Below are 8,874 nucleotides of genomic sequence, written 5' to 3' on the forward strand. Positions count from 1 at the left end.
TTCCTTCCTTCCTTCCTTCCTTCCTTCCTTCCTTTCTTTCTTTCTTTCTTTTTCTTTCTTTCTTTCTTTCTTTCTTTCTTTCTTTCTTTCTTTCTTTCTTTCTTTCTTTCTTTCTTTCTTTCTTCTTTCTTTCTTTCTCCTTTCTTTCCTTTCTTCCTTCCTTCCTTTCTTTCTTTCCTTTCTTCCTTTCTTTCTTTCTTTCTTTCCTTCCTTTCTTTCTTTTTCTTTCTTTCTTCTTCTTCTTCTTCTTTTTTTTTTTTTTAGAAATCTTTACTTTCAATTAATAAAGTGATGTCTTCTACTTAATCTAGCAAATTTGACCTCTCTATTCCATTCCCAGTAACTGGGTTCTAGTTTACCATGTGACTCATTCTGTTTCACTCCTCATCATTTTGCTCAGGCTGCCCTTTCTTGAATCCCCTTCACATCCCCCTCTGCACTAGGTCTGTCTTTTAAGACACGTCCTGGTCTTCTGAGCATTCCCTGAACTATGCAGATGCAACAGTCTTGTCTCCTTAGTGCCCATATACTGTATCCATTTACTTGAGCTGTAGAGCCATTGAATGACACTTTTCTATGCTGATTTGTTTTTGTGTGTCTCTGCCTCTGACTGTAGAGCAGAATCTGTCTTTTATTTATAAGGCCAGTTTCTCCCAGGATAGTGCCTATGACTTGATAGATATAGTAAATATTTGTTTTCTTACTGTTTGAATGACCTAGTGTATGACTAGGATATTTTCTGAAGTTGGGTTGTTGTTTTATTTTTTTTCATTTTTATAGAAAGCAGCTTCTGAGCCAGAAATTGGGAAACAAAATTAGTTATAAAAAAAAATCTTGTGTGTATATGTGGGCATGAGACTGTGGAAAGTGCTCCACAGGAGCCAACAGATTATAACAAATTGACTTCTGTTGATGGAGCACACAAAAATAACACATTCTGTGTGTTAGTGGACATCTATGGAAATTGCTGGGTTTTTTTCTATGTTTAAATTCTACTATGGGATACTGGAAGGGCTTCTGAGCAGCAGGGCCAAGATTCTGCACTTCTAACAAGATTTAAGATGACACATTTTTGCTGGTCGTCAGACCACACTCAGAGTAGCAAGAGGGGAGGCTTGTGTTTAGAGAAATCTTAGAAGAAAAGCAACTGGAGATTTCAAGATACAACTGCATTGAGGAAAAGCATGATTTTGTTTTTTCTTTCTGAGCATGTTTATAGCCAGAGGGAGGCAAAGAGTTGAAGTAGAAATGACAGGTGTAAGATGCTGCCATGAAGCAGAGAGGAAAAAGGAGTGGTGGGGAACATCCATCAAAAGAATATAAAAGGGGAAGAATTAAGACCACAGATCTAGAGGTACCTTTGAAGAGGGAAGGATACAGTGACAGGAACGAGGGAGGAAAAAATGGGGCTAATTAGGTACTTTTGGAATTGATGAGCAACCTTGAGAGAACTCCTTTTTGATGATGTCAGTATATTTGCAGTGAAGCAAGATTAGATCATTTCCACTCCAGAGAATTCCAGAAGCAGGGGGTGGGGTTGAATTGCTGTAAACCACATCCACTCCTCATAACTATCAGGCATCAAAGATATATGTTGCATTGGAATTTGTTATTCAAATGAATTTATTTCAATATGGAAGCAATCACTTCTTTTAAGGATAGCTATTTTTTTGATAAGATATCTGTTTCACAAAAAGTGTTTTAAACATCAGCATGATATATACCAAACCAAAGTAATTTTAGGAACAGTAGAAATTAATAGCGATTGTTCCCTAAAAGCTAAAATTGTTGTTTTCAGTCAATACTAAGCTGATTTTGAAATATAAAAGACTTTTAATAGCTAATAATTCTGTGGCAATTAAATTTATTTATTTCCTTTTTTATAATCATATTTCAGTATTTAAAACTTTATATATATTATTTCTTAGGAGTGTCTTATATATCTTCTTGCATGAGTAGATCAAGAAACTTTAAGGTGACAGCTGAGACCACATCCACTCCACCAGCAAAGGCCCCTCACTGCTCCAGCTTTGCCAACCAGGCTCCACCAATACCAGTTCAACATGGATGATGGTGTTTCTGTGCTTGTGGTTGACAATGGCTCTGGCACATGCAAGGCTGGCTTTGCAGGTCATGATGTACCCCATGCCACCTTCCCATCCATCGTGGGGCACCCCCGGTACCAGAGTGTCATGGTGGGCATGGGCCAGAAGGACTCCTATGTGGGTGATGAGGCCCAGAGCAAGAGAGGCATCCTGACCCTCAAGTACCCCATGGAGCATGGCATCATCACCAACTGGGATGACATGGAGAAGATCTGGCACCACACCTTCTACAATGAGCTGCATGTGGCCCCCGAAGAGCACCCCATCCTGCTGACCGAGGCCCCCCTGAACCCCAAGGCCAATCGTGAGAAGATGACCCAGATCATGTTCGAGACCTTCAACACCCCAGCCATGTACTTGGCCATCGATGCCGTGTTGCCCCTGTACGCCTCTGGCCGCACCACTGGCATCGTGATGAGCTCTGGTGATGGGGCCACTCACATTGTGCCCACCTATGAAGGGTACGCCCTCACCCATGCAATACTGAGTCTGCACATGGCTGGCCGGGACCTCACGGACTTCCTCATGAAGATCCTCACGGAGCGTGGCTACAGGTTCACCACCACGGCCGAGCGGGAGATCGCGCGTGACATCAAGGAGAAGCTCTGCTACGTCGCCCTGGACTTGCAGCAGGGGATGGCCGCCGCCGCCTCCAGCTCCTCCCTGGAGAAGAGCTACGAGCTGCCTGACGGTCAGGTCATCACCATCGGCAGCGAGCGCTTCCGCTGCCCCGAGGCTCTCTTCCAGCCCGCCTTCCTGGGCCTGGAAGCCTGTGGCATCCACGAGATTACCTTCAACTCCATCATGAAGTGTGGCATCAACATCCGCAAGGACTTCTTCTCCAACATAGTGCTGTCTGGTGGGACCACCATGTACCCTGGCTTCACCGACAGGATGCAGAAGGAGATCAATGCCCTGGCTCCCAGCACGGTGAAGGTCAAGATCATCGCCCCCCCTGAGCGCCAGTACTCTGTGTGGATGGGCGGCTCCATCCTGGCCTCGCTGCCCACCTCCCAGCAGATGTGGATCAGCAAGGATGAGTACGATGAGTCTGGCCCCTCCATCGTCCACCACAAGTGCTTCTAGGCGGACTGAGTTACCTCCCACTGTTTTCTTGACAAAACTGTACTTGGCGCACAATATAAGATGAGATTGGCATGGCTTTATTTGGTTTTTCTTTTTCTTTTCTTTCTTTTTTCTTTTTCTTCGTGCTTGACTCAGGATTTAAAAATTGGAATGTTGAAGGTGATAGCAATCAGTTGGATTGAGCATCCCGAAAGTTTCACAAAGTGGCTGATGACTTTATATACTTAATTATATATATATAGTCTTTATGGCCTTTATCTCGTTATAAAACTTAAAATATTGTTAGGATCTATAATAATTTTTAGTTAAACCTCATCCTAGGAATTAACTTTAAAAGATTTCCTGAATAATACTTGCTTTTTCCATTTTTATAACTTCTGTACATAATAAAAAAGGTATATCAAGTATTGAATCATACACTAAATCAGTTGAAATTGTGAACAATATAGAAATAATGGCCACTGATTTAGATTCATGGAAGGTGTAATCACTTCCAGTGGTTCAAAATTTGCAGTTTCCTATTACCAGGCATTAATGCCAAGATGATAGATTTCTTCTGTCTTGTGATCTCTATGTAATTGACTTCAGAATTTACAATCAAGGAGAGAATGGGGGTCATAGAGTCAACCCAATGGCCGATTAAGAGAATCACCCCTTTCAGGATTGGACCTTTGTTGTTAGGGAACAAACAGTAACTTTCTACTTTACTTCACTTCAGGCTAGGAAATTGGTGAATATAATTAAAAATTATTTGATTCACTCTCATTAGTGGGTACTAGATATAACTGAATGGAAGTAGACAATACATAGTGATATATAACTCTATCATAGTATATAATTTGTAGTAAAATTTAGGAATGCGTTCCTCTTTCTGGTTGAGGTTAATTGATCTTGGCTCCTAGGAATTTAGAGTTTGCCCATTTTTCTGTTATTAATCCTTAAAAAAAAAAACTTTACATGCACTGGGGGGCACTCACTCTTTAAGGAATTTGATGTGAAACATTTTTTTTAATGAGGAAGCCTTTGTAACATTAAAACTCACCTCCTCATTAATTCTTGGTAGATTTCAGATGTAGGAATTGTTTAGTTGAAATAAACAATGACAAAGATCTGTGAGTTCGTGTTTTTCTCCTACGTTAGGCTAAGGCAAGTTGCTTTTCAATTCTTAGTTTGTGAGTAGCTAATCTTAGGTTAAGAAGTTTGTTAACTTTAAATAATTTCCTAACTTTTCTTTTCCTGTACCTGATTACCTTTTTGTTTTACAAATATGTGCCCTGACAGAAAAGACATCTGAAAATCAAATCAAGAAAATTATCTTCCCATATTGCATCTTCAAAAACTGCCTCAAGAACCAGGAATGAATAAGGAACATGATAGAGAGGACATGTCTGTGTATTCAGGGTGGTGCTGGGTGGAAAATTATGAGGACATGTGGCTCAAACAAGGAAAATTAGAGTGGGGAAATAATATAAAACTCATCACAAATGAGTTAACATGGAAAATGGGGTAATACCTTCCAATCTAACACATAGTATACTTGATTGTGAAGGAAAAGATACATTGGGAGCCTCTGTCTCTGCAGTATTCCAGGCATCTCCTGAACACAAAGAGCCCAGTGTTAAAAAATTTTTTCCATCTTACTCCAACCCTAAGTCCCCAAAATACACTTGCCAGGTGTCTTCAAAACTTCATTTCAATGAAAATAAATTAGACTATGAACCTGAAACGGACACTGAACCTGCTTTTCACCAAAAATGAGAATTTTTATAATGATATAGAAAATAAAAAGTAAGGAACCCAGTAGCTGCATTTGAAGTGAAAGATGACCAAGAGTTTGATACGCAAACGATACAAAATAGGAACCAAAATACCAGTAACTGGAAATCAGCCATGGGACACACACACCTCAGTGTAGTGATCCAAAAAACATTTTGGGTTTGTGGCTTGCTCACTTCAGTGAGATGAAACACATGATTCAAAAAAAAAAAAAAAAAAGTCATGATATTTCTGCTGTTTGAAATACTTATAAGAAAACCAAACCAATACAAACAGGTTCCAGAAGCCGCTGCTTGCAGATAGCTGCGGTGCTGGTAATTCTAAAATCATGGATCCTGAATTAGAATATATGAGTTCTTCTCCATCGAATCGTAACAGAACATCCAAAGTATATCTAAATGAAGAACTACAGCACTCTGTGGAAAAGTTTAAGTGTGAGTTAGGCGGGTTACAAATAGAAAAAGAAAATTCAGCTTCAAAGAGAGGTGGAGGTTCGTTTGCTTCCACTTTGGTTTTTCTCATTATCAATGATCTGGTCCATTCTGGTCCATATCTGATCTGATTTTCCGTTTTTGAAAATAGCCTATGTATTTAGTGGGGTCATCTAAATACGTAATTGCATAGAAATAGATGGTTTCTGCCATCTAAATAATAAGAATTTGGGGAAATAGTTTCCTATTTTTTTTTTTGTTTCTTAATCAAGCTAAGTCTCTCTGTCATTCTTTCATATGAACAGGGAAAGTAATTTAGCTGGCTACCATGTGGCTTTCTGAGCCAGAATAAACACAAATGAAATTGCTTAAGAAATGTAATAAACTCATTTTTTCCCCAAATCTATGGCTTATATAACCCAATATAAATTGGATTTCTATGGAATGAGGAAAAAGTGGTGACTGAGAGAAGGCATAGAAACAGATATTCTCACTAAACTAATCTGTTTGTTGTGCTTTAGTGAGTTCAGGCGTATCTGCTTTACTAAACAATTGGCGCTTAGAATTCCATCACGGCTGAGATGTTTGAGATGTTTCTAAAAATAATTACATGTGCTCCCACCTATTTTTTTTAACTTTTTTTTTAAATTGATTTATAATCATTTTATAATGTTGTATCAATTTCCAGTGCAGAGCACAATTTTTCAGTTATAAATGAACATACATATATTCATTGTCGCATTCTTTTTCACCGTGAGCTACCACAAGATCTTGTATATATTTCCCTGTGCTGTACAGGATAATCTTGTTTATCTATTCTCTATACACCTGTCAGTATCTACAAATTTCAAACTCCCAGCCTGTCCCTTCCCACCCCATCCCACCTGGCAACCACAAGTTTGTATTCTGTGTCTATGAGTCTGTTCCTGTTTTGTATTTATGTTCCTTTCTTTCTTTCTTTCTTTCTTTCTTTCTTCCTTTCTTTCTTTCTTTCTTTCTTTCTTTCTTTCTTTCTTTCTTTCTTTCTTTCTTTCTTTCTTTCTTTCTTTCTTTCTTTCTTTCTTTCTTTCTTTTTCTTTCTCTCTCTCTCTTTTCTTCTTTAGATTCCACAATAAGCAATCTCATATGGTATTTTTCTTTCTTTTTCTGGCTTACTTCACTTAGAATGACATTCTCCAGGGACATCCATGTTGCTGCAGATGGCATTATGTTGTCATTTTTATGGCTGAATAGTATTCCACTGTATAAATATACCACATCTTCTTTATCCAGTCATATGCTGATGGACATTTAGTCTGTTTCCATGTCTGGACTATTGTAAATAGTGCTGCTATGAACATTGGGGTGCAGGTGTCTTTTTGAAGTAGGGTTCCTTCTGGATATAAGCCCAGGAGTGGGATTACTGGGTCATATGGTAAGTCTGTTCCTAGTCTTTTGAGGAAACTCAATACTGTTTTCCACAGTGGCTGCACCAAACTGCATCCCCACCAGCAGTGTAGGAGGGTTCCCGTTTCTCCACAGCCTCTCCAGCATTTGTCATTTGTGGACTTTTGAATGATGGCCATTCTGACTGGTGTGGCTTCAGGAACTTTGAAGCTGGTTAGTCAACCCTCTTATGATGAACTCTGGATACGTGGGCTGCAGAAAATTTGAACAGAAAATCCCAGTTACAACTTTTAACAAGTTCAAACCACCCATAAAAATTATGACTATATTTCAGTAATGGTCCCTTCTCTGGTTCACTTCTATTAAAGTAGAAATGCTGAGGAAGTGCACTATCTCCTCTTTGAATGCCTCTTCTTAGAGCTAGTTTTCCAGCTGGTCAAAACAACACATGAAGAAATAACTACAAATCAGATATAATAATAGTCACTTTGACTACATTGACTGTGATTAAAAACAGGAAACTTTATTACATTTAAGAAAATACAAAATCATCTTTTTCTTCATAAGTTGTAAATTCAAATTGTGACTATATAACCCAACACTAAATTGGAGAAGATAAAGCTGGTTTTCTGGTAAGTTGGCTCAGCTACCTTATGGCACAACTGATGTTTACAATCTATACTCCTTTGCTTAGAAAGGAGACCCTCTGAATACATTAGATAAAATGTTCTGAGTGTAGGTTTGAACAGGTTTGGTGTGTGTTTTCTCTCTCCACTCCACTTTCACTTTGAACCTGACTTCTCCAGATAGCGAGCCTTCCTTCAGGTCCTCCTCAGCCTTCCTGCTGTCATGCTTTTACTGTCTTGCATCCCAGCCCCTCAGAGGTTTTCTCTCAGCGGAGTGATGGGATTCAGCCTGTAAACCAAAGCACGTTATTGAGTGGAAGCATGCAGACTTGGCAGCTGTCCATCAGAAAGCCTAGAGTCATGGCATTCACAGTGGGGATTTCATCTTTCCTTAAACAGAGAGGAGTGCGTTTTCTGCTTGTCTGTAGAGAAATTACTTGTCTCAGTAAATGCGGGGATGAAGAGGAGAGAAACTGGCTATGGCTTCCAGTTTTAGGGGCAGATGGAGATGCATGGACCAATTTCAGATTGTGGAGCTTGGAGTTAAATGTCCTCTTTGGCACCCCGTTGAGTAGAAACTTCTTTTTCTGCCTCTGGAAGACACATTAGACCTCAGAAGATATCTATGACCCCGAGGCATTGCCATATTTCTAATGAGATTTTAACTTACACTGACCATCTGAAAAGATTCCCTTACAATGACCTTTCCAGCTGCTCAGCTGCTCAAAACATAGATGAGTCACTTTACTAACAAGGGTATTTCCTTAACAGCATGGATTGCGTGGAAAAGGTGGAGGGAGGTGGCGATGAAAAAAGAAACTTGATTGCTTCTATTTGAAATAACTGTCTGATTAAAACAACAGCAACAATACCACCACCAACAAAGATTAAAGCATCCTCTACCACTAAGACAACACAGCAGGTTTCACTTTGGATGGACCATTTGCTTTGAAATGAAAAAAAAAAAAAATGAAGCAGTGACACCATGGGTGTCCGTAGCTCAACATGCACCCAATCTATAACTTCTGATTACTCAGAAATTCAGATAAGATTAAGAAAGGCCCCAGGGTCTAACAAGTGGGAGAATATTTATTTATACCAAATAGTTGACTGAATAATGAATAACTATTAGCTTAAATTACAATAAACATTTATTTAACTGACATCTAACAATTGCATTTTTCTTTTTTATCCTCCTGAGCAGCCTCTTCAGAGTATCTCATAAGAGGATGACTATGAGTCCTATATCTGAATAGCAGATTTTTTTAAGCAATTTTCTGATCATTTCTTTTGTTGTCTAAGATGATGCTTGTTAAAATAGAACAGACACTCACAAAAATATTTTCCCCTGTTTGGGCAAAAGTAAAGGTTTGCTTTATCTAGAAATATTTAAGTCTTTTAAAATAAAGTGATATTTTTAGACACAGAAGACCAGGTACTAACTCAGAATTAAGTTTCCCAATC

At 38.9% G+C, this 8,874-nt stretch overlaps 1 protein-coding gene and 1 pseudogene across 1 annotated transcript in view; one reads left to right on the plus strand and one right to left on the minus strand.

Annotated features, from left to right (window-relative positions):
- The first annotated feature begins 280 nt into the window (after window positions 1-280).
- On the plus strand, window positions 281-3,191 carry LOC105077743 (actin, cytoplasmic 1 pseudogene; annotated as a pseudogene).
- Window positions 3,192-6,899: 3,708 nt separating this feature from the next.
- LOC141576068 (uncharacterized) overlaps window positions 6,900-8,874 on the minus strand; it is an 85,075-nt gene continuing 83,100 nt past the window's right edge. The window contains exon 5 of the mRNA XM_074358543.1: window positions 6,900-7,036. The gene's annotated coding sequence lies outside the window, so the exon portion shown is untranslated. The remainder of the gene's footprint in view (window positions 7,037-8,874) is intronic.

The sequence above is a fragment of the Camelus bactrianus genome, chromosome 36 (assembly GCF_048773025.1).
Source record: "Camelus bactrianus isolate YW-2024 breed Bactrian camel chromosome 36, ASM4877302v1, whole genome shotgun sequence".
In the NCBI taxonomy this organism is placed as follows: Eukaryota; Metazoa; Chordata; class Mammalia; order Artiodactyla; family Camelidae; genus Camelus; species Camelus bactrianus.